The sequence below is a fragment of the Pelodiscus sinensis genome, chromosome 1 (genome assembly GCF_049634645.1).
Source record: "Pelodiscus sinensis isolate JC-2024 chromosome 1, ASM4963464v1, whole genome shotgun sequence".
NCBI lineage: Eukaryota > Metazoa > Chordata > Testudines > Trionychidae > Pelodiscus > Pelodiscus sinensis.
In genome coordinates, this window is record NC_134711.1 from 216,633,205 (window position 1) to 216,660,091 (window position 26,887).

At 39.4% G+C, this 26,887-nt stretch overlaps 1 protein-coding gene and 1 long non-coding RNA gene across 6 annotated transcripts in view; one reads left to right on the forward strand and one right to left on the reverse strand.

Moving 5' to 3' along the window:
- The window catches only part of TBL1X (transducin beta like 1 X-linked), a 290,873-nt gene that overhangs the window by 191,165 nt on the left and 72,821 nt on the right, over positions 1 to 26,887 (reverse strand). For all 4 annotated transcript variants that reach the window (XM_075915224.1, XM_075915214.1, XM_075915234.1 and 1 more), the window contains one exon: positions 8,294 to 8,367. The gene's annotated coding sequence lies outside the window, so the exon portion shown is untranslated. Of the gene's footprint in view, positions 1 to 8,293; positions 8,368 to 26,887 lie in introns of those variants that run through there.
- Positions 1 to 26,887, forward strand: part of LOC142823808 (uncharacterized) — a 188,377-nt gene that overhangs the window by 18,346 nt on the left and 143,144 nt on the right. Inside the window, exon 3 of one of the 2 annotated variants that reach the window (XR_012898909.1) lies at positions 9,651 to 13,254. The exons of the other annotated variant lie outside the window; for it this stretch is intronic. This is a non-coding gene — a long non-coding RNA (uncharacterized LOC142823808). Of the gene's footprint in view, positions 1 to 9,650; positions 13,255 to 26,887 lie in introns of those variants that run through there. 2 annotated transcript variants of the gene reach the window in all.

Sequence of the window (26,887 nt, forward strand, 5' to 3'; positions counted from 1 at the left end):
CCCAATGCAGACATGCCCTTACAGATCTACTTCTCTTTTCCAGAACCATCTCCCAATATACAAACTAAAATCTCAGCCAGTCACTGACATCTCATGAATGTCTAGGCTCTGACTCAAGATGAATACGGCCAAAACAGAGCACTTAATTGCCACCTCCATGAGTTCTCTCTCAATCACTGTGGATAACACCACCATTCTGTCATTAAGGCCCATAAGATTTCTGTCATCTTCAACTTTGACCTCTCAGTAGGTCTTCCACCTCAGTTATAGCTAAACCTTGCAAATTCTTTCTGCATAAACCTATAGGATACAGGTTTTCTTATCTAGCCACACAGCTAAAACTCTCATCCAAGCTCTCATCATCTTGATTATGGAAGCATTTTTCTCTCTGGCCTTGACAAACACAATTTTCCCCCACTGATATCCAGAATACTACTATCCTAGACCAACTTTTCAACCGTGTTACCCTTCTCCTTGCATCTGTCTGCTGGCTCCTCCTTCTCTGTCAAACAAAACATAATCTACTGGTTTTCATAGTTAAGGCACTTTATGGCCTACCCCTACCTTACTGCATAACAATATCAAGATATTGATTCATCTTGGATTGGCCAATGATGCCAGCCTGAATCACCTATTTACATTTTTAAACAAGCACATTCATGCTTTCCTCCCTGCTGGTCCTTCTGCTTGGGAGAAGCTCCCTATAAGTATTTACAAAACCAGCTCATTATCCTCCTTTAAAATCCCTCTCAAACTCTCCTTTTTTATAAAGCCCACACAAATTAACATGTTAGACTACTGATGTGCTGAGATCATTCCCTCTCATGCTGACCGATACTGTCTCTATTATCCATTTGCATTGTATTTGCCATCTATTGTCTCTTGTCTTATACTTAGATTGCAAGGTCTTTGGTGTGGGGGGCATTTTTTTGTTTGTTCTATGTTTGTACAGTGTCGAGCCCTGTGGGGTCATGCTTCATGACTAGGACTCCCAGGTTCTACTCCAATAAAAATAAAAATAAAATAAATTAAATTAAATTAAAAATTGCATACTGAATTGCTGTAAAAAGATTTTGCTAATGTCTACCAATAAGCTTATACTCAGAAGTTTTTTAAAAAATTAACAGCTAGCCGCTTCTACCCACAACCAATGCAGATATGGGCTGCTGAACTCTTTTTTGAAAATCTGGTCATCAAAGTTTTGGGACCAGATTATGGGTCAGGCTTTAAAGGAATCATAAAATACCCTAAAAATACAATTTCACAATGAACTCTTTAAGCATTATGCCAGTGTAACATTTATATATCATCTTTTTGAAAACATGAATGTAGTGTGACGCTGAGGTTATGGGGAGGTGACAATGCTGGATACTACAGAAGAGTGACATTCTGAAGCAGTCTTCAAAGGGTAGTAGTGGGTGTAAAAACCCTAACTTTGTTTCAAGACTGAGCTTGGTAAATGTATGGAGGGGATGGTATGATTTGTTTGTAAAACTATGGCATGTGGCCCATCTCTTATTAGCAAACTTCTCCAGTGGCCAAAGATGGCCCATGGAAGGGGGAGGGCTCTGAGTTACTACAGAAATTCTTTCCTGGGTATCTGGCTGGTGGATCTTGCTCACATTCTCAGAGTCTAACAGATCTCCATATTTGGGATTGGGAAGGTATTTACCCCCCCACCTACTTCCGTGCCAGATGGGCTAGACCTGGGCACTGGGGTGGGAGGCGTTGCCTTTCTCTGCAGCATGAGTCACAGGTCACTTGCTGGTTTGTAAGAGCGTGATAATAAAATCTGTAGATTATACTAAACTGGAAGAAGTGAGAAATACAAGCGAGGACAGAAAAATAATGCACAGGGCTCTGGACAGATAAAAATGTACAAAAATGAGATTTGATTTTGAAAAATGAAAGATACTACACATTTGGAACAAAAATAATTCATAACATACTGAATGGAAGGGAGACATTTGGCAGAAAAATAGAAGAGATTGTGGACAGAAAACTGTACTGGAGCTTGCAGTAGAATCTGGCAACAGAAAAAAAGCGAATTCATTTTTTGGACAGCACACACAAGTAGATCATATCGGGGGCAAGAAAGTAATTATCTTTATATTTATATATGACTGTCCTGTGATCACATCTGGAATTTTGGACCTAATATCAGAAAAATATTGGCAAGTTGAAGGAAGTTCTGTGACTGGCAACAAAATGGGAGGTAGAGGGAGCTAGAGGAAAATGGGACTTGATTTGGCAGCTAGAGGAACTATCTTATGAGGAAAAATTACAAGTGTTAAATATGTATAGTTTGGCTAAGTGACAATGAAGGGAGAGAACAGAACATGGTAACAGTTTACACGTATCTCAGAGTACATGCACCAAGGAGGAAGACAAATAATTTTTGATACATGAAAGCGCAAGTAGAAATAACAGAATAAAATTAAGAAATGGAAGAGGTGAAATGAATATGTGGAAAGGCTTTATGGGCAGACAGCTCTGCTGGCCTGTGGAATAATATTTTAATGGCAATAGAGGAGTGCCATTGCTGTGATTAGAAAAGTACTGCCATTCCTGCACTTGCAGAGAGGAGTGGAGTAGGGGATGTAAAATCCTATGTTAATTATTAACTGGTTAAAATATACGTTTAACCAATTAATCGCCTGCCACACTGCAGATGGGAGGAGGCACTGGAGCAGCTCCTCACCTAGAGCGATGGGCCCTGCTGGGCTGGAGCAGCCTCCCACAGGTGAGGAGCTGTTCTGGCTGTGCGGGACAGGGCCCACTGCACCATGCTGCAGGCAGGGATGTTATCCCGGTAAGATGCTGATATGTCAATGCTTACCAGTTAACTGGTTAAACCTTTATACCCCTAGAGTGGTGTGAGTAATCTAATATGGATTTTCCATCTTTTATTTCTATAAGATGTGGTAAATACTTGCTTAAAAATATGCATCACACCCAACTATACACTTAAATATATTCTATTGATTATAACAATTAAAAGTATGTATTTTATTATCTGCTTTAATATAGCAGCTCTCTTACAGCTCTTAACATGAAGAAATATTCCTTCAATTATTTAATGTATATGGCCTGAATGTTAACAGTAGCGATCTATGCTAATTTTCCTCCCCTCCTTTACCTTCTCAGCCAAATTAATAATAAAAAGAGCACAATATTCTTTAGAATTCAAAGTATTCCTCCTTCTCCTGACTTCATAGCTTGACTTCCTGGGAGCTGTATATCCAGACTAATTATCTTGGTTCCAATTTCTAACCCTATCAGTGATATAAGAAATCAAAATGCTAGCCTCCTGAAAGCATTAGGGTCTACAAGCTAACTGCTCCTCATTTTTGAGACATCACTGTGTGGCCCAAAGCTCACGTCACAATACAATTTAGGTTCACTGTTCAGGATGTGACTTGCAATGGTTTTCCCAATGTACTGACAGTGAGCATTTCCAAGAAGATTTCAAATATGCTGCAGCTTGCCACGGCATTTGGCTCTGTCACACTACAGCTAGTTTTAACAAGAAGCAGCAGTGCTTTGTTAAAAAAGGAATTGGTTTTTAAGTCTCTTTCCCATATTTTAAGGGGGCTTTTTAATAGAAAAAAATTAAAAGCAACGGTAAGTAGCATCACTGGCCAAATAATTTCAGTGTCTGCAAATTAAGGGATTCCTATGTTGAACACTAGCTAAATTCTTTTTGGGCTATTTTCACCGACTAATACTTTTCCTGCCTCTCAAAATCCAGTCCTACTTAGATTTGTGATGCAGCAATGCTTCAAAAAATGGTATTCATTTCTACAGCTTTTACAAATACAATAAATGATTTGTGTTTAAGTCTAAGAGTCACTCTTTTTTCACTTTTTTTATTATGAATATCATATGTTTGGCAAGCTGTCTAATTTTTCTTATAATGATGAATACTGCAACAAACAATTTGCTGTATCTTTAAAGAAAATAGCCAATTCAATTACATTATGCCAGAAGCTCTCAAATCCCTCTCTGCCACACGTCTTCCCTGTATCCTGCCACAGACAGGCCATTTGTATTCCAGCACAGCAGGACACTTGTTTTATTGAAGCGTACAGTTCTACTTAGGTACTATCGACAAAACACCATTTCAGTTTTCCAGTTCTTTATCCCTTTTCTGCCTACTCTAGCCATGGTTATTAAGATTTTCAATTTTACTGACCAAATTTGTGTACGTTGCTAATTATGTGCCTGAAATCTAGTAGCTATTGACAATTACAACAAAATACATTAGTGACCAATTACAAGACTTTTTGGCAGCATTGGTTACCATTTTAAAGGATTTAATCATTGCACTTAAAGTGAAGTTTGAGATTCCCTTTGAGACTACACCAGTAATTGCTTCTGTTTTGCCAGTTATTGCATGATATGGTTTGCAAAAAGGATCAGTAAAGATGCTTTCTAAATATCAAAGATTAATAAAACAAGTCATGTCTGTAATGAGTCTTTTTTCCTCCACTTAAAAAAAGATTCAGAAATGTTCATTCATATCACAGAGCGTCCTCTATATAACAATCTCCCCTTTCATTTCCTTCATGTGTGCTACACATTAACTGCATTCACATTGCCGTTTACAGGTAGTGGGAAACTGTACCTGCTTTAAATAGAGCCATTTTCCCCTGTGTGATAGGTAAACAGCATTTGGGAATTAATATGGCAATAATTAGGTTTTAAGGAGTTAGGTTCTCAAAAAAAAACTTGACAAATATTAAACTGTAGAATTTATTACACACACAACTATATCATCATAATGTAGCCTCCTGCTTCCCAGGAATCATTAAAAGCAAACATTCACCTTCTACAGGAACTTGTAATCTAATGTATTGTTCTTTAAAAGCCAACATCCACCTCCAAGTTCCTTACTAATGATCAGTTCTCATTTACAGCCTGGTAAAGTAGTAATGTCTATAATGCTTAGGGGTCAAACAAAGGACTTTTGTGCCTTTCAAAGTTAGTGATATAAAGTTTTCCAAACCCCAATGAAAGGCTATAATACTTTGCTTCAGACTGTGAAATGAAATGGAGATTTAATTTCATTAACATTTTAGGTATGATCAAAATAAGGGACTGTATGACAAAGATTTAAAGTAGTCTTCCTAGCTAGCAACTATCCAGTTCTACCACTTTCCTGAAAAGCAGTAAATCCAATAGATCCTACAGTTTAAATAAACTAATTTATTTACATTTTCATGGAGTTTGGGGCTAATTAAAGTTCAGATGAGTCAACTTCATCCTGATCCCCATCCACACAAAACACTCTATGAAGAAGTTTCTTCATAATACAAAATAGAAGAAAACCTTCTAAAAATAACTGATAAAACATCAGTTTTGTTAAGAATTCCTGTAGATAAATTGATATAAATATACTTGTAAAAACTTAATCAATCTCTGTAAGGAAGAATGTAAGGAAGAGCCCTAAGTCCCCAGATAATGAAAGATTATCCATCATACTCAGTGAATAGTGGTAACACCACAGTATCTTAAAAAATTACTGTCATAAACCACTGACTGTAGTTCACAATAGTAATAATCCCTCTGAGATTAGCTGTTAAACATAGCTAAAGTGTTACATGCTATAGCATCAACAGGCTTTGCTTGGTTTCATCTTTGCCTATTAACTAAAAAAAATCAGACATTAAGTTTGGTTAAATTACTTCTCCAGAGTGACTGTATAATTTAATACTGCACACAGGAATTTGCACAAATATATTTTTATGTTGTTGCAAACTGAGATTTTCAAAAGAGTTCAGAACACTACAGCTTTTATTCAGAATAAAGTTCCCACCAGGAACAGCTGGGTATAACACATGTACAAAAAAAATCCCTCTCCATTTATTTGCCTAACAGGGAAAAATCTGTTCTCAGTGCACTCACTTTCAATTTTAAAAAGGAAATGCATATAGGTTCACAATGATCACAAATGAGCGGCAGATATATGTGGGTAGGCTAGATAAAGAATTTGATAAATCACTGTAGGGAAGAATAAAAACTGTGCCAATAAGTGGATAAATTACATAACCTAACTAGCTTGCCTTCATCTTTTAATTCTGTGGTGGACTTTTTACCTCCATAACAAACCAGAGTCGCGTATATGGCCTTCCTGGGCTTATGGTTCCAGTAAAAAGAATCAGAACACCTACTTATTTCTGTTCCAATGCAGGACAAATACTACTACTACATGTTCTTTGACAAGCAAATAATGACAACCTTCCTTTCAACCAACAATCTTCTTTGTCATGTAAATGATTGACAATTTTATACTATGATTCCAGAAAGACTGTCTGTGTTGTTACCCTTAAGAATGACAAAAAGTGAACAATGCAAAGGAAGAAAATAATCTTAAAATGAATGCTTGAATTTTTACACTGATCAAGATACTAAAGGTCAGGAGTATATACATGAAAACTTTTGATATGTATTAGTACAAAAGTTAAAAGAAACAAGAAAACGTCACTGAATGGTCTATATCAGATTGAAAACAAATGTTAAACTAATTTTGATTTTAAAATATGCAACTATAATTTAACAATAAGGTATTTCTTGCCTTTAAAAAAACTTACACCTGTGCACTGGGATCTCTAGGGTAGAACCTGGGTATTTATTGGCTCAGGGGTGTGCCTTGGCATATGCATTTGCAAGAACCAGACCTTAAATATGAACAATAAATACACAGGAAAAAAACCAGTCAGTTATCATTTGCAGCTTTAAAATGTGAAGTTACTTGTGTTGCAAAACAAAAACTGACCTTAAGTGAGGGTCTTTCTGTATTTCACAGCAAAGATAAGAAAATATGATTATGTTATGTACATGTAGTATGTGCAAGGAGTTTAAAATCTTATATGGTTATGTAGTTTATGAAATTTAGTGATTTCAAGGTTTCATGTTTAATGCTCTCTTTATATCAGAGGTGATTAATTTTCACCATAAAGAAATCAATTAATACTGCTCCAAACTCAAATATGCTTGCCTACACAGCTATAATACATTTATCAACATATTATTTTTATTCATTGAGTACAAGAATCTTTGGCCTACATAAACAATGATAAACCATCCCAAACTAAAAATAACTTTTATGGCAATGATAAATTCCCAGCTTGGAGAAGTGCTACAATTTAACACTGTCTTCATATTAAATAATTATTTTCTGGGCAAGAAAGAAAAAAAGTGATCAGCACTAGAGTTTGCTTATCGGTACATTAAAAATACCCCAGTTTACAAGGGGTCTTTGTATTTTAAGGAGTATCTATTATGAATCATTTTCCCTAGTAAAATGAAAAGTCATGGGGCTGGCCCCTGGGTTTAATGGCAAATGTTAGTGCTGCCATATTGGAACATATGCTTTGTTCTTGGATTCACACTTAGAAAATTGCCAGCACCTTCAGTCCTGTTATGGAAGGGAGTACCCTTGCATTACTCAATGGTGACTCCTTTAATTGATTCCCCAGCAGCTTTTACCTCAATCCATATGGCAAAGAGAAACAACAGTCTGCAATTTAGGGCTTGTATTCATATTCAGCACTAGAGCAGTGCAGCTTCACTGATGCAGCTGCATCCCTGTAGCACTTCAGTGAAGACATTATTACACGGGTGGGAAAGCTTCTTCCGTTGATGTAGTGACTCCACCTCTCCCTGAGGAGGTAACTATGTCAACAGGAGAAGCTCTCCTGTTAACATAATACTGTGTACATAGGGGAGGGAGTCAGATTGGTGTAACTACAATGCCTGGAGGAAGGATGTTAATCCAGAGCCTCACTTAAGTGGTCTTCTCTCCCTATCTCCGCTCCCCGTGCTTGACTGCTTCTATCCTCAAACCTTTATATCTAAGGCCTTGATCCTAAAATACAAGCTGGTCCCAATCCAGTGAAGCATGTGCTTAACTTTAAGCAAGTGAACAGTTACACTGCACTCAACAGCTATTCTCAGAAAACTAAATCAGTAAAACCAAAAGGCCAACGACAAAAGATGTTTTGGCTATGAATCTTTTTCTTCACTTCTCCTTAGACCAGCTTTGAGAGTAGAAATAAAAAACAAGTCCTGTAGTGAAGTACTGAAGGTAACAAACAGGATCTTAAAGAAGCAAGCTCATATATTTTTGCTCTGTTTCATTCCAAGAAATCTTGAGTCATCTACATAGTTTCCAGGGAGTAAAGCCAGTACAGTTAATATTTATTTTTCAGACACAGAAAAGCTAAAAAAAAAAAGCGCTGACAGTATTGTAATTATGTAACAGGAATTTCCATTTAAAACATTTACTTACTCAGGGGCAAATGTAGCCAAATACCCAGTCTCCCCCAGATTTTCCCTTCAGGCCAGTTTCCTATCCTTGGATACCTGTCATGACAAAAAAAAAGGAAACACCAAGTTTACACATAGTCTTTCAGGAGTTCAGGAGTTTACCCTTTTGTTCCATGACCCCAAAATATCAACAAATAAAAGTGCTAGATATCTGGATTGATAACAGGATTCTCTCCCATCAATGTACTTAACCAGAATAAGACAAAACGGGCTTTTCTGTACAAGCAGATTGCTCTTACCTTGACCAGTTCTGCTAATCATTCTGGCCATAGCATCAACAGAACATCAAAGGTTTTTTTTCAGAGTGAAAACTGGTATAAATTCAGACTACTGAAAGGCAAGTTTGATGATGCAGGCATCCTTTATCTTCTTTTTTTTAAGAGTATTAATTGAAAGTGACATGATTGAGGTTTTATTGCCCACAGATTTAATTTACCTTAAAATGGTTATTGCCTGAAGCAGAAATCCTATAGATTCAATTACCTTTTTACAAATCGTGAGAGGTTTTGTGCTTTTATTTATTTAATGAAGGTAGGGCCAAATATAAAATATTTTTACAACAAAGATGGTATGACATAACCTTTGAAATTATTTCTAAGCAATAACCACAATGTTACTTTCAACTGTATTCAGAGCACAGGAAGCCAAATGCTGATAGCCAAGTCGGGATGTAAGCAACTACTCAACTAGTGACTCTATTAGTCGTTTCCCTTCCCCCCCACACACAAACACCCCACCCCAGCACCTCTATCAGAGAGAGGCAGAAAGCGGGGAGAGCAGGAGCTGGTTCCCCCCAGAACCATCTCCATGGGGGGAGGGACTGGGGAGGCAGAGGCATAGCAGGAGACTGGGTGCAAGCTGGGAATCATCTGTCCCTACTCGTGCCTGGTCCCTTCCCCCTCCCCCCCATTGCGCTTCAGCCTTTTAAATGTAGGTTAAATACATACATTTAAAAGGCAGAGCTGTAGAGGGAGCTAACCCTGCAATGGCTCTGCAGTTTTCCCCTTTATAAACTAAATTCCATCAACTATTCGATTAGCTGATTAAACGCCATTTCACATCCCTATAGCCAAGTGGGGAAAAAGAAACAAGTCAGCGTAAGTTTGAATTTCTCCCAGTAGTATGGTAGAAAAAAATGACATACCAAATAAAGGAAGAAAACTGATTGATTGATTAATTAATTACTTATATGGGAAAAGCTATTAAAGAACATTCAAAACAGTGGTAAGTTGAATATCTGCCAAAACATTTTAAAAGGGTTAAATAAAATGTTAACTGTGTTCCCTCCAGTGTTATTTTCTTTTACATTGTCCACACAGGCTTTTCCAGAAGAAATATACAGAAGGCATGGTGACATCGATCCTCCTCTCTCCCCTTCACCTACCCACCCACCTTTAAAAGATAGTTGCAAAATCAAACCCTGAAGAGCTAGAAAGTCCCAGATTCATGGTTGTTTGTGCAACCAACCTTTGCACTGAATACGTCAGGAGGTCCTATGGAAGAAATTATTATTATTATCAGGGCTCGCCGAACCGCAAATTGTAGAATACTTTAAGACAAGCAGCAATCAGTAGAAGAGGAGAGTAAAATAGATTATTTTTGTTACCATTAGGGTTACAGAATTTAAATACAAATTCTAATTACACAAAGGCCTATTGAATAAAACACAACAAACGTACAACTAGACTGTCCAAATTCTGAGCCTGGTATAATATGGTAAAATTGTTACTTCCACCTGAGGGCCACAAGTACTCCAGAGAGAATGAGGAGGAAGGACTTTTCTTCCAGTATCACGTGTCCTAGGGTACGTCTAGACTACAGGCTTTTCTCGACAAAGGCTTTGTCGACAGATACTGTCAACAAAACTTCTGCCGACATAGAGCGTCTAGACTACAGCCAGTTCTGCCGACAAAGCAAGCCGCTTTGTCGACATGACAGTGTGGACGCAAAGGACAGTGTAGATGCAATAATGCCTTCTATCGACAGAACTCTGTCGGCAAAAGGAGTTATTCCTCGTAGAATGAGGTTTACCAGCGTCGACAAAACTGCTGAATTTTGTCGACGTTATGTCGACATATCTCAAAGGCAGTGTGGACGCAGGTATAGTTTTGTCGACAAAAGTCCACTTTTGTCGACAAAACCCTGTAGTCTAGACACACCCTTACAGTGCAGAAAGGGATCTGAAACCAAATGATCCCCCATATCAACTCCTTGACATGTAAGTAAGTCCATTATAGAAATTAAAGTGAGAAGATAGATGAGGCAGTATCTTATATTCGGCCAACTTCTGCTGGTGAGAGAGACAAGCTTATGAGACATATGGAGCTCTTCAGGTCTGGAAAAAATACTCCAAACATCATAGCTAAATGTAAGGTGAAACAGATTGTTTAGTATAAGAAATAGCACATACTGCACACCCAATATTACCAGACACTTTTCTAATTAAGAACTTATGTATCTACTTCCAGGACAATACATACAAGCCTCTCCCATAAATCTGTTTTTCTCCCATCACCCACATTTTATTAATTAGCCCTTGGTCCTGGCTACTGCTCCTTCTCCATTTCTTTCATTTCATTCCCCACTTATTTTTTGCTTCTTCCTCTTAACTGACATTCATCCACACTTTCCTCTTCTAAACACCACGCAAATTTCAGCTGATGCAGAACACAGCTGACTTTTCGCCTAGTGTAATGATTACTTCTTTAGGGAATACATCACACACGCTCCACAGAACTGCATGAACTTCCAATTACAGTAGCTTCAGGGCTCAATTCAAGACTTGTGTATTTTAGACTGCAGGTTAGAAACAGAGATGAATCTAAGGGAGGAATCTAAATTAGTGTAGATTAAAACCATTTTGATTCTCTTGGGATTCCTGTAAACTAACAGGACCTTCCACATCACATGCAATTGGCTCACAGTCTAATCTGATATAATTTTTATGTTTAGGAAGCAGAAGACAGGACTGCACCAAGAATATCAATCTATAAGATAACGTTTGATATGCAAACAAGTCTTTCACTATTGCTATCTAGAGTTTGTTGTTTGAGCATTTAATTTTTTTCTTCTGGATTTGAAACAAAATTATTTTTTACACAAATAGTCTTTTAAAATAGACTCTACACACCAATTTTGTTTTATGCACCAGGGATGAAATCAATCCTTGTGCATAGGTGTCCTCCTGCTCACAGGGTTGCATTTGTAACTGTGCTCCAATTCACCCCCAGCAAGTGGGTTTGTTGATCCCTTGATTCCATACTATGTCATAGAAAGTATTATATTCAGAATGTTGAGCAATGGGGGTAAATGCCAGGCAAAAATCTAAGTGACTTCAAGAAGAGATTTTTCAAAGCCAGCTAGGAGATTTAGCTATACAACTCCCCCTGCAAGTAGTGGGAATTACGAAATATGGCTAAATCCCCTAGTTAGCTTTGAAATGCTCTACCTCTGTCTAACAAAAATGATTCAGTAGGATAAGCACACTTCTTTCATGTTCTGCTACTTCAGCCATGAACTGCCATTTCATAATGCTGCGCTTTGCTCACATGTACAACCAGCTGCTTCCACATTAAGATATATGTGCTGAAGGTGGATGTCTATTACATCTACAGATTCTTTCAGTGGTAAAAGCAGACCCAAACTAGCTAAGCTATCATAAATAACGCAAACAGTCTGCTGTTGTTTGTTGCCTTTATATTTAAATATTAAATTATAAATAACTAATGTTTACATATATCTGAACAATACTGGGTTTAAGGCATACATTTAATGTTTGACATAACTGCAGTCCTCCCCTAATGCATATTTTGTATCACCAGTGTACATGGTGCTTTCAGATTGCTTATTTCTTTGTGCGTTTAACTAGTGGTGAGCTATATGTTAAATACTGGCAGCGATGTATAATTACAGAATATCCTTTTTTTATTTGAGCTCCATGATTCCACAGGAGAAGAAAGTCAAGTTTAGACTTATCGGCAAGATCAAAATCATCCAAAAGTTACAAATGAGAAAAACGTGGCTTTAATGAGTCAATAGCATCCATAATATATAATGGTGTTTATCCTTTTGTCTCAAGTAGACATGGTAGTATCCCAAGTTTGCATTGTGTCTTTCTTTTCTGATTTAGATGATCTGTAACAGATGGAGAGTATAAGTGATTCAGATATGTCCTGATATTCAGTGTCTCTCTGCTATCCCGAGCTCAGGGGCCTGAACTGCAAACCCCCACTTGCATGTGTTGAAGGCAGAAGTAAGGATTTGAGGCCCAATCCTGAAAATATTACGGTCTTGCCCACATGGTGGGGTGGTGCATACTGAGAGGGTGTGGTTCTGCACAATAATTAGTCTGTGCAGAACCTGCTTGTTGGCACTAAAGTTTCCCTAGTGCGCTTTAATATGGTAACATTTCAAACATCACTATATTTGATGCTCACAAGAAAGGCCTACCCCAAACCTACTAATGCGTAAGACATGAGTGCACTTTAGAAATCACACTTTTGTTGAGTGCATTATCCCCCTGTGTAGATAAGCCACTTGCAATCACCAATGAACTCAGCATTACCAGCTGCTTGCCACATGTCAGATTTGGTGCTACTGCAAGCCTCAAAGATCATAATAGAGTCCATTTTTATTTTTTGCTTGGTTATGACAACTTAGAATAATCACACATCTTGTAGGCTGCTTAATAAAAGATTGCATCCTCTGATGAAATGTCCAGTAATACATACAGTCGTAATTTGCAACTCTAGATGCTGATGTGGTGAGACAGTCTGGAATAAGAGTGACTTTTTTCAGGTTAGTTTAAACTTCTTCCAAAGTGACAAAAACTAAAACATTAACAGGGACTCATAAGGTATGTCTAGACTGCATCCCTCTGTCGGCAGAGGGATGCAGATTAGGCAGGTCGACATTGCAAATGAGGCAGGGATTTAAATATCCCATGCCTAATTTGCATAAAATGGCCACCAGGTTTTGCCGACTCAGCCCCTTGTTGGCAAAAAGTGGCAGTCTAGAGGGGGATCTGTCAAGAAAGAAAGCCTTTTTCGACAGATCCTGTAAACCTCCTTGCAGGAGGCATAAAGAATCTGTTGAAAAGGGCTTTCTTTCTCAACAGATCCCCCTGTAGACTGCCGCTTTTTGCCGACAAAGTGCTGAGTCGGCAAAACGTGGAGGCCGTTTTTATGCAAATTAGGCACGAGATATTTAAACCCCTGCCTCATTTGCAATGTCGAGCTGCCTAATCTGCATCCCTCTGCCAATAGAGGGATGCAGTCTAGACATACCCATACTGTTATAAGAATGCCCATGTGAGGAGTTATACTGGTATAAATATAGCAATTTAAATTCAGACTTTCCCTTATATTGGTACCTTCCCCATGCAAACAAACAAATGCTAGATTTTCTCAGCAGACCTTTAAATGCAAGTTATATATTTATATTTGCCTAAAGCCTGTGCATTTAACATTTCTTTGATCTATGAACTTCACAGTTCATGAAGGAAGTGAGAGGCGGTGAGAGAGAAGAGGAAGCACTAGGCACCTGCTAGTTTTAATAACCACTCATCACAGCAACACTTCATGCAAGGCAGTTCCAGAAGTACATTTCCACCCATCGAAAAGTATTAAAGAGAGTCTGATTCCTTACATATTGGAAACAAAATCCACAACATGAAACACAAAGTTATGGGTGCAGTTTTGTTCTGCTTTATTCTATGTGAAATGTTAGATAAAAAGGTGGGAGCAAAAGATTTGCCAAAATGGGTGTGCCAACAGTTTGCTAAATACTCATACAGCATTTGTCATCCTTAGGCCTCCAAAGTATATTACAAAATAGGTAACAATAACATCGCTTTTACAGTTGGGTACCCAAAGCCAAACTAACATGTCTGGCCAAAAAATTCAAAAAAGGCTACTGATTTTGGGTAACAAACATGATATACCTTGGGCTAGTTTTCAAAACTATTGAGTCTCTGCATTTCAAATAGACTTCAGCAAGAGTCGTAGGTATTGTACACCTCTGGAAAAAAAATAGGTTAAAGTCATTCAGTACTGAGACAAAAACATAAAAGCCATCCAAAAATCGCTGGCCTCATTTTAAATTTAGACTTTTTTTAAAAAAAAATGTGTAAAATGAAATAGCACTTAATTGGCAAAGCTGGGAATAAAAGCCTGGTCTCCTAATTCATGCTCTCGTGGATTCTTCACTAGACATTATAAATAATTATATTTATACTACTGTAGTGCCCATGAGGCCATATAATAGTAGTTGCCAAGTAATATATATAAAAGACAGAGTCCTCCCTTAAACAAATAAAGAGATAATGAACAAAAATGTTAAAATATAATGTGTGTCCAATACTAGAAAGTACTAATTTAAGGATTTCTTTTTAATCATGCTTGCTAATGAAAGGTTGAGCAGGACTGTCTCTTTAAACTCTCTATTGTATTAAAGTCTAGAAAGCTTTACGCCATCCATTACCAACTAATTTCCTTGTGACCTTAAACTACTAATTTAGGAACCACGTTTTTTCCTGTTGTACACTTAAACAGGAAGCAACTATGCCAAAAATGTGCTGTAAACAAACCAACAAGTTTATAAGCTGCTGTGGTTTTTCAACAACCAGACAAGCTAGTGGAAGTGCTGCCCTTTTCTATTCTCCACGGCTCCTCACACCACTTCCTGCTTACCTTCTAATCTAAAGACTTAATTCAGTACCAAGAGTAAGTTCAAGTCTATGCTAAAAAAGTTAGGTTAACCCAACTACTTCACTCAGGAATGTAAAAAATCCACACTCATAAGTGGCCTAGTTCAGCCAACCTCTGCTCCTTCCCTTTCCCCCTCCCCCACTTACTTGATGGAAAAATTATTTCCTTAATCTAGCTACCATCTCTCAGGGCGGCAGCCTACCTACATGGATGGGAGAACCCCTCACACTGACACAGGTATCAGCTACACTGAAGTGCTTTGAAAAAAATCTCATTTCCTTTTCATGCTCTTCCCCTTTTTACTTGGGGTCTCAGTGGATCCACTGCAGTCCCATAAAGTTCAATTTCTCATAGAAATACTGGGAGAGGAGACAGGAGAGGACAGAAGGGACCACAAGACATCTATCTAACTTCCTTAATTCCTTCCTGAGCTATATGCGAAGCGTATATTTCTCCTGTTAACTAAAGAATAGAGACACAACTTGCATATATTAACAAACCATTAAGAGCAGAAAGAACATGACACTGCGCATGAATTACTGAATGATCCCATTACAGCTTTTTGTACAGGAACAGAGTTTAAAGGAATTGGAGCATTTATATTGCATTTTTCACAAAGTGTTTTATTGTCATTAAATAACCAATACGACATTCATTTTGTACACTTTACAAACGGAGAAACAGAGGCTAGGGTTAATGTGACATGATCAGGGATACACCATGAGAGTGGGATTAGATATCAGGATTTTCTGACTCCCAGTCCTATGCTTATTCCTTCAAAATGATAGAAATCTAAACTAGCTTTACGCCACCTCCTCTGCATATTTGTTCACAGTAATCTGAGGAGGAAATATTCACCTCAGTCATGTTTCCAGAAATAGCTACTTGCTCTACTATCTCTCTGTAGCAAGGGTACTGTTTAACTCTCCTGAACAATTTCTTTCAAGAATTACATGCTAGCCCGTTTGGGCTTCCATGACCTACTTGGATATCTCCCTTTTTAGCTTGTTCAAACTAAAATAAAAAGTCCCACCAAATGTCTCCCTTCACAGTGAACTGTAAGATTGCAGAGTACAAATGATAATCATGATGGATACAGTGGCTGACTTCTGTTGAGCAAAAGAGCTTTGTTTATGGAACTGAAAAATATAACAATAGGACAGTGCAATTTTAAAAACATTTATGTATCTATTGCCAAAATGTTCTAATTTAAAAAAACAGACCCATATCAGCAGGAGACTTTGGACTGTGGTTTAAAACAGAACAGTCTAAATTAATTTCAACATGTAGTAGCTCTTAATTTCCCTTAATTCCCTCAAAATTATATGTCTGTTTTCTGTTCCTCATACAAAAACTTTTTTTCTTCTAAGCAATAAATGGAGCCGTCATTTTCTTCTTAGCTCTTGTTTAACTCATGCAAACATTCAAGCCAAATATGACACAGATACTTTTACTAAGAAAATAAATATCCTGGCTGATTGGTTTGTACATAAACTATTGTATACACACCCTTTAAAACTTGCCCTCCGTAAGTGAGAGGCATGCTAGTAAGGGTTAACAGTCCACTCGGACAATGAAGCAACCACGATGATGATGCATACACATTTAGAGACTGGGAAAAGCCAGCATGTTAGTAGTGCTACATAAAACTTAAGCAGCATGTTTAGGCAAGTTCTGGGCATTGTTCTGGCCTTACCCTTTAGATAGCAATATTAGAGTTGTATCAGGAGAAAAGTACACTGACTACACCTCTTATATGATGCAGTCAGTGACAATTTTCAGAAGAGTCCAGACACAGGAACAGCATTTTGCATTATGTTGTTATAATAACTTCATCCACTACCCAGGAACTGAAGGTGGTTCTCCAATACCTCTCTACCTTGCACAATTCATTCACCAGCTCCCAGATCTACAGTTTGGCCCTTGAACCTTCATTGACATTTTCCCTTGTCAATGATTACATTTCAATGGAATTGCAGACAAGTTCTAGGAGCAATTTAAATAATTTTCTGGCAAGTGTTTGTACAAAAACCAACTAGAACTCAGAGTTTGTGGTCACACACGTCCAACAATGATTACTTTGATAACCAAAGTAAAATTACTCCATTGACTTTAGCACTTGTGATCTGGGATGGAGCGAGAGAAACTTTTTACACTGAAGATTACCTATGTCTCATTATAAATAGAGCTAGATTTTGTGTCTAAATACGAAACCTTCTTGCAGAATGAGTCTAATTTTTAAGATGACTTTAGGAATGCATTTTTTGCTTGAATGTAAATGAAAAATTACCTGTCAGCTATACCATCAGCTACTGTATTTACATTAAAAATCCCAGTTTGCATGTACACATGAGCCAACAGACATGCAAGGTAGCATGCACTCTGTGCATACACAAACACATATATAAAAACTTGAAAATCAGGCCCTGAACATTAACTGACTGTTGTGGGATCAGAGCAAAAATGAGTAGGCAGGTGTTTCACAATTGGCATTTTGTTGGCAGTAGTATCAAGAAGGCCAAGAATTAATAGTTAACTCCCACAACTCAGGAATGATATATTAGTGTGACACAAAGTGAGGAATCTTGCATAGTCACTGCCTCGCTATATTTGATCTCTGTGATAGTTATCCAAGGGTATCAAATTATCCTCTCCCTCAGCACTAAATTCACTTAAGTTTTTTTTGGGGGGGGAGGAGGAGAACGACAAGAAAGGGATTTGACTTCAGTTTAAAAATGAACACCACACTATGGGTATGTCTACAAAGTTAGTTGGAATTAACGGACGTTAGTTCGAACTAACTTTCATAGGTGCTACACTTGCTCTCCGCTAGTTCGAACTTAATTCGAACTAGTGGAACGCTTAGTTCGAACTAGGAAAACCTCATTTTACGAGGATTAAGCCTAGTTCGAACTAGCTAGTTCGAATTAAGGGGTGTGTAGCCCCTTAGTTCGAACTAGTGGGAGGCTAGCCCTCCCCAGGTTTCCCTGGTGGCCACTCTGGCCAACACCAGGGAAACTCGTATGCCCCCCTCCCGGCCTCGGACCCCTGAAAGGGGCACGGGCTGGCTACGGTGCCCGTGCCAGGTGCAAGCCTGCCAGCACCCAGCCAGCAGACCCTGCACCTGGCACGGCTCGAGCCACCCACCTGATGCCCCTCAGCCCTCCCCCTCTTCCCGGGACCAGGCTGGCGGCTCCCGGGAGCTTGCCCGGGACCGCAAAAGGCGGGCACCCGCCTGGGCTAGTGCGGACATCATGGACCTCGTCCACGACCTCCACACTAGGCACAGGAAAGTGGCCGTCTAGGGCAGGAGAGCTGCCAGCCTGGCCACCCAGGACCAGGTGTGCATGAATATCAAGGTGGTCCACTGAGACCCCCGACCCTGAGCCCTGAGCTTACAATGGCCGTACTGGGCCGTACAGGTCCATCTAGCCCAGTAGCCTGTCTGCCGACAGTGGCCAACCCTAGGGACCCTGGAGGGGATGGACCGAAGACAGTGACCAAGCCATTTGTCTCATGCCATCCCTCTCCAGCCTTCCACAAACCTTGGGCAGGGACACCACTCCTACACCCTGGCTAATACCACTCCATGGACCCAACCTCCATGACTTGATCTCACTTCTCTTTAAACTCTGTTCTAGTTCTAGCCTTCACAGCCTCCTGCAGCAAGGAGTTCCACAGGTTGACTCTTTGCTTTGTGAAGAACAACTTTCTGTTACTAGTTTGAAGCCTGCTACCCATTCCTTTCCTTTGGTGTCCTCTAGTCCTTCTTTATGGGAACTAATGAAGAACTTTTCTGTATGCACCCTCTCCACCCAACTCCTGCTTTTAGAGACCTCTATCCTGTCCCCCCTCCGTCTCCTCTTTTCTAAGCTCAAAAGTCCCAGTCTCTTTAGCCTCTCTTCATATGAGACCTGTTCCAAACCCCTGATCATTTTAGTTGCCCTCCCCTCTCCCAGCCTCTCTCTTCCCCTCTCCCACCTCCTTTTCCCAGTCTTCCCTAGTTTTGTTCAATAAAGACAGATTCCATTTTGGAAGACACGTTATCTTTATTTTGTACATCAAGAAGAGGGGCTAGGGAAGGGTAAGTGGAAGGAGGTGAGGGAGGAATGGGGCATGAGCCCCCGATGGGGAGGACTGGGCTGGCTCTGTGGGCTTCTGGGGGTGGAAGCTCTCCTGCAGCCCCCCAATTGCCCCCTCTCCCCAGATGGCAGCCTGCGGCAAGTGCAGCCGGGCTGATGGCCGAGTGGTGTGATGTGCCCAGTGTGGGTAGTCCGGGCAATCCAAGCCAGGACTGCTTTGCAAGCGGGGCACCCCTGAGAACTGTCTGTTTGGGGTGGGGGTCAGGACCCTTTAAGCACAGCCCTCGGCTAGCCTGAGACAGCATCTCCACGCTCTAAGTCCTCCTCTGATGCCCTGCCGGCACTGCTTCCGGCCATCCTTAAACCCGGTTCAGGGTCCACTTAATGTGGACATGCTAGTTCGAATTAGCAAAACGCTAATTCGAACTAGTTTTTTAGTCTGGATCCGTTCGTTCGAATTAGCTTAGTTCGAATTAACTAATTCAAACTAAGTTAGTTCGAATTAACGTTGTAGTGTAGACATACCCTATGATAGTTTCCACATAATAGCTATACATGTAGTGAGCATGCCTTACCCATCCTCACTGACTAACCTTCTCTTCACCTCTTTACATTTTCATCTTTTTAGAATCTAAATATATTATAACATTTCTAAAGCTAATCACTAGAAAAGAAAAAGACACACTCTTCCCAACAACTAAATGCACAAGTGTATCTTGTGAGAACTATCTTTTATTAGCAATATGATGTGTCTCTGTGTGAAAGGAAAAAGTATATTGGGATGTATAGGGCTGTCTCAACATGTGAAAACTAACAATCCACAAAGAACAAAAAACAAAAGAAGGCAAGAAACCTATAATGCGGCTGTTTGAATAGTATTACAGCTAGATTGTATCTATTTTGTTGAGGACACGGTTTCAGTGACATTTTGGCTCATGCATCAAAAACTTGATAACTGACTGCAAATTGAAATTTGTTTAGATGTTCAAAAAAAAGTACAAAACCAGCATCAACCCCTTCAGTTTACTGTCTTGGATTTTGCATCAAAGTGGCAGATTATACACAGAAACTCATCATTGAAGGTTGTAGTTATATTCTTGAAAAATGCAAACTTAAGAGAAACCATGTTAAGTGAATCCAATATTCCCAGGCAGGGGTCAGTTAGATTCCCAGGAATTTTTTTCACCAGAGAAAAATTATTATACACATAAACAATACAAATTTTAAACATGTTCTAATCACAGGATTATCTGAGAACCTGCTCATGAGCTCTCTGAGCTCCTCCTAAAACAGAGGTGGGGAGCCTAAGGAAATGGCCCCACAGGCTCAGGGCACCTCCCTCCCCCCCAGCATTAGAGAGCCCATGTTGGTGCTCCAGCCCTCCCACCAGGTGCCCCGCCACCACCCACTGGACTGGAACACACACAATCTACTAGCCTGGGACTCCCTCTGGGAAATGTGGAGAGCCAATGTGGAGAGCCATGTCAGTGCGGGGAAGGGTTGTTTGGTGTGTTTTTTTATTTTTGTCTTTTGTTTTGCTTCTCACTTGTGTGTGGTCCACAGCCTGATTTTATTGTGGATAGGAGGCCCCCAACCCAAAAAAGGTTCCCCACCCCTATCCTAAAGCAACCTTGTTATCGGGTGGGATATTTCCCAGGGAATGCCTTGCTGTTGATGAACAAGCACTAGGCTGAGCCCTCAAGAGTTAACATGTTGTTAATATGGCCTCACACTCTACAAGGCAGCAGGCAGGCAGGAGAAAGGAGACATAATACATGTATGCAGAAACTGAATGCAATGATGAACCCATGCTACCTGGCTGGAGTGCACCACTTCCTCCTATGCACAAGCATGGGACACTTCCACTCCATCATTCCCCCAGGGCGCATTGCACTCTCACCCTTTCCCTCCCCAACCAGCCTCCTGAATGCAGCGAAATAGCTGATTGTTGTGGGCAGGAAGCCCACATCCTCACTCTTCCCGTCCCCCCAGAGCCACCTGAATACCCATGAAACTTCTGATGCAGCAGGCAGATGGCACATGGAGAGACGGAGGGAGCTACTGGTCTCTGGGGCCACCAGCAGGTGGAAGGTTCTTGGTGGAGGGGAGCCGATAGAGAGACTGCCAGCCCACCATGGTTCCCAGCCCCCAGCAGACAGACGGTAGCTTAATATTATAAGCAAACAACGGATGAGCATGGTCTCTAATATATTGGCAACATAACGGTGCCACAATGTTAACAGGGACAACATTAAGTGAAGAACATGAGCTATGAGGGAAGACTAAAAGAACTGGGCTTGTTTAATTTAGAAAAGAGAAGACTGAGAGGGGACCTGATAGCAGTTTTCAAGTACCTAAAAGAGTGTTACAAGGAGGAAGGAGAAAAATTGTTCTCCTTAGCCTCTGAAGATAGGACAAGAAGCAATGGGCTTAAACTGCAGCAATGGAGGTTTAGGTTGGACATTAGGAAAAAATTCCTAACTGTCAGGGTGGTTAAACACTGGAATAAATTGCATAGAGAGGTTGTGGAATCTCCATCTCTGGAGATATTTAAGAACAGGTTAGATAGATATCTGTCTGGGATGGTCTAGATGGTGCTTGGCCCTGCCACGAAGGCAGGCGACTGGTCTCAATGACCTCTCGAGCTCCCTTCCAGTTCTAGTGTTCTTTGATTCTATGACGAGTTATTGTTATTTCACTACAAAAAAACAAGATTTCTCCTAAACTGGCCACGCCAAACTTACACACACAGTAAATCTAGGTACAAAACACGAATATGACTCTTCAGATTCTGAGTAACATCAGTGGATAATAAAAGGTAGGTAACACAATATATCTTTATTAGAACACCCCATTGATCACAGTAGATGTATTCACATTACAAAAACCATCACAACCACGAAATGGTAGTCAGCCTGGCCAAAGACTGGAACAGAAAAGCATACCTCACCTTTATATTGCTGGTCAAGGATGACTAGGTTTGGAAGAATTTTTTTTAATCATTTTAACAAATATGTGTTTCTTTCTAAGCATTTTGTATTGATGTAGATTTTTCACAGTTGCTGGAAATTTTGGGGTGAAACAATAATTATAGTATCAATAAACACCGAGATTCAAAAAGTTAAAGCCTTATGAATGTTAGAACACAAAATAGTCAACATCTTGTGTCAAAATAGACAAAGCAAGTATCTTTAATTCAAACTCTAAAAAGCACTCAAGCAACATTTTTCTTATTTTGCTTAGCTGTTAATTTAAAAGATTATGGATGGAAATATTTTTGTATTGGTTTATGAGTTGCTTGCTTACTATGGTTTATGAGTGTATAGTGAAATCACCATTTACTGATACAAATCTAATCCTTCCAAGCCAATGGATGAGGTACAACAATGGAATCAGTGTGGGGAAGCTTACACTTAATAAAATATCTGACATTTTCATGGATAGTGTCAGGTCAATTTAGACACAAAACGAATGTTTTGTAGAAAGACTAACAAAACCAAAATGTTGCTATGATTTTTTTAAATAAATCTAGATATAAACTATCTCTTTGGAATTAAAATTATTTGCTGAAGTGTTTGCCACCCACACAATGAAGTATTGGTTTATTTTCACACTCTGGTTCTCATGCACCAACTCTACCCATTTTCATTGTCTAAATGAAAAGCAAAACCATCAGTGTGGAAGAACTAAGGATCTTTTTAAAAAAATCTAATTTCATTTTAATAATCAAAGGTGTGATTGGTAATAAAGGCAATTATTTTCAAGTAAACTTTAGTCCATGTAAGTTGTATTCAATATATTCTTGTAATTGTACCACATGGTTGACTAAACAAAGCAGTTGAGGCATCACAACATTTGTCTAGACACCAGAAGTGTCCCATTCTGCATGATGAGACTGACTTTTAAAAGGCTTTTGGAAGGGAAAACTTTGTATGTATGTATTGTGTCAAATAGCGCTCTGACATTTTTCTCCAGATGGAAATCTGAATATGACAAACAAGAAAAAGTTTAATGCATAATTTTAAAGAAGTCTTTATGCTTCCAAGCTACGGTTGCCCACAGTGTTCCCTCTAAGCTGTGTGGAAGCACAGTTTCACAGGTGATTAATCAGCCCCGCCCAGTCAGGGGCTCGGGGCTCCATGAATCTGTGCTGCTGCACACCTTAGAGGGAACACTGGTTGCCAGGCACCTGATTTTTGATCAGAATGCCCAGTCAGCACTGTTGGCCAGACTAGTAAATGTCTGATCAGCGGCACAGTGGGTTCCTAGTCCACCATGGCTCCATGTAGCTTCTGAAAATGGCCAGCATGTCCGGCTCCTAAGTGCATGGGTGATCCTGGGGGATACCCACACGGGCCTTTGGCCAGGAATTACAATAGGAGCTGCAGAGGCAGCGCCTGTAGACACAGACAACATGCAGAGCCCCCTGGTCCCTCCACAACTGAACTAGACAAGCTGGCCACTTCCAGAAGTCACCTGAGGTAAGCATTATGTGACTGAAGCCTGGACCCCTTACTCCCTCCCACACCAAAGCACCTACCCAAGATCAAAACCCCCCTCGTGTACCTTACTGACAACCCTATTCTGAGCCTGTGATACTGTTCACAGATTTCTTAATATATGGCTAGTTCATTCAAGCCTGGTCCACAAAAAACTTCATCCAATGAGTAACTTTATTCGCTTTAAGCACTTCCATTGACAAGGGACTGCCACCTGAGCAACTTACTCAGATGCTGTGGTATTTGTGGGGATCAAACCCTTAGCTTGTGGTTAAATGAAATATAACTGACAAGATTTTGGAGAATGGTTTGATTTCTTTGTACCAAAACTACTGGTACCATTCTCACAACAAATCAGATATGGGATTGCCAGTCCTTAATTCACAATTTCTTTCCATGACTATTTGTTATTTACATCCAGATTTCTCTGCCTTCATGGCAAATTGCAATAGTAATGACAATTTAGATCAGCACAATACTGAACATAAAATAAAACAAACAAACCAATTGCCCTATTCCTCCTGAAAGGGCAACAAATCACTGGGAAGAACCCATCATCATGTCAAACTACCACCTTTAAGACTTAATTTCAAAAGCTCAATAGCTAAAGTTAAAAAAAAAATCTCTCTGAAACAACACAAGAACTGATTATTACTGGTCCCTCCTGTGCTGTGCATAGACACTGGAAAGAACTCAAATACTGTCAGTCACAGACACTGGGTCCAATCTTATAGCAACTGGGACCGTATAGTTACTCAGATGGGTATTTTGCAGTTTGTTGAGCCCATATTTTCAACAGAAAGGTCTTGCCTATCTTGGCCCTGGGTCATACCCTCCCTGGTAACAGCAATAGAAGGAGACACTAAGCAAGGAAAAATCTTGAGTAGAGGGACATAGTGTAACCCTGTGCTCGTATTTCCTTTTTTTTGTTGTTGTTGTTGTTCATTTGTTTGAAAATGTTTCATTTTGTTTTGATTCAAATAGAAAATTTAATTTCAGTTTTTTACTTCTGGCTTCCCTCATCCTTTCTTCTCTCTTGCCTTTCCACAATTGAAAAAAAGGGGAAAGAAAGGTGGTAGGGGCTGAAAACTGAACAACAACAAAATAAGCCCTCAATAGCCATTTCCATCCTGACCCATTCCATTAGTTGAAAAATAAAATAAAATAAAATAAAATAAAATAAAATAAAATAAAATAAAATAAAATAAAATAAAAAGCTCTCTAAAAAAGGTTTTGTTCTCCATTTTTTTTCCAGAAAATATTTACACCATTTGTCAGTCCTATTCGGAACATTTGCATTTTAACCATCTGTCATTCTGCCCTTCTTCAGGTTGCATGGTAAATATACGTCATTTTATTTGAATGAAAAACATGAGAAACACCTGCTCCCCCTTCTATTACATTATTTTTGAAACAGTACTTAGACTTCTCCATGCACAGAAATATTCTGGGTAACAGTTCACTGCATGGATAGAGAGTAAAAAAATTCTGATTATTTTTTAATGGGAGCCTCACCAAAGGCTCTTAAGTAAAGTTGTCATGGGATAAGAGGGAAGGTCCTTTCACGGATTGATAACTGGTTAAAAACAGGAAACAAAGAGTAGGAATAAATGGTAAGTTTTCAGGGTGGAGAGAGGTAACTAGTGGAGTTCCCCAGGGGTCTGTCCTGGGACCAATCTTATTTAATTTATTTATAAATGATCTAGAGAAAGGGGTAAACCATGAGGTGACAAAATTTACAGCTGATACCAAACTGCTCAAGATAGTTAAAACCAAAGCAGACTGTGAAGAGCTTCAAAAAGATCTCACTAACTAAGTGATTGGGCAACAAAATGGCAAATGAAATTTAATATTGATAAATATAAAGTAATGCACATTGGAAAAAATAATACATACAATATGATGGGGACTAATTTAGCTACAACTACTTAAGAGATAGATCTTGAAGTCATTATGGATAGTTCTCTGAAAACATCCACTCAGTGTGAAGCGGTAGTAAAAAAAAGCAAATAGGATGTTAGGAATCATTAAAAAAGGGATGGAGAATAAGACAGAGAATATCTTATTGCCTCTATATAAAACAATGGTACACCCACATCTTGAATACAGCATACAGTTGTGGTTGTCTCATGTCAAAAGAGATATATTGGAATTGGAAAAGGTTCAGAATGGGGCAACAAAATGATTAGAGGCTTGGAACGGGTCCAATATGAACAGAGATTAAAAAGACTTGGATTTTTTATCTTAGAAAAGAGGAGATTAAGGGGGAATATGATAGAGGCTTATAAAATCATGACTGGTGTGGAAAAAGTGAATAAGGAAAAATTATTTACTTATTCCCACAATATAAGAACTAGAGGTCATCAAATGAAATTAATAGGCTGCAGGTTTAAAACAAACAAAAGGAAGTTTTTCTTCACTCAGCACACAGTCTACCTCTGGAACTCCTTGCCTGAGGGTGTTGCGAAGACTAAGACTTCAAGAGGGTACAAAAAAGATCTAACTAGATTCGGGGAGGTTAGGTCCTATTAGCCAGGATGGATAGGAATGGTGTCCCTAGCCTCTGTTTGTCTGGAAAAGAGCGACAGGAGAGGGATTACATGAGGATTACCTGTCGTGTTCCTTCCCTCTGGGGCATCTGGTCACTATCAGCAGACAGGACAGTGTCTAGATAGATCTTTGGTCTGACCCAGTATGGCTGTTCTTATGTTATGAGTTGCAGGAGGTTTCAGCAGTAAATCATCCAGGCCCCATCAGTCAATCTGTTCTACTGTAGAACTACCAGAGTGCTACATCAACCTAAGACTCCATCTCTTTCTGACATGTCTTAGATTTACAGAGGACATGGTACAAAAAGAGACCTCTTATGTTGATCCACTTCCTTAGCAAGTGTTAGAACACCCTGCAATAAAGCTGCTAGAGCCTGACTCAGTGGGGCAATGAAAATTAATTATTTGGCATTGGCTCTCAGAGATAGGCAGAGGTGAGTGCTGTATGGAAATGTCAGGAGCTGCCATACTTAGGCCATGTCTACACCACAAGATTAAGTTGAATTAAGGTCGATTTTTTAGCACTTGATTTTATAAAGTTGAAGGTGTATGTCCCCACTGTGTGCAAGAGTTCGACATAGTGCGTCCCCAGTGGGGTGGTTCCCATCAATTTTGACAGTGATGAACTGTATCTATCCCACAGTTCCTGCCAGCCCTTTGTATTCTGGGTTAGGTTCCCAGTGCCTGATGGGACAAAAAATAAGTTCTGGGTACATATC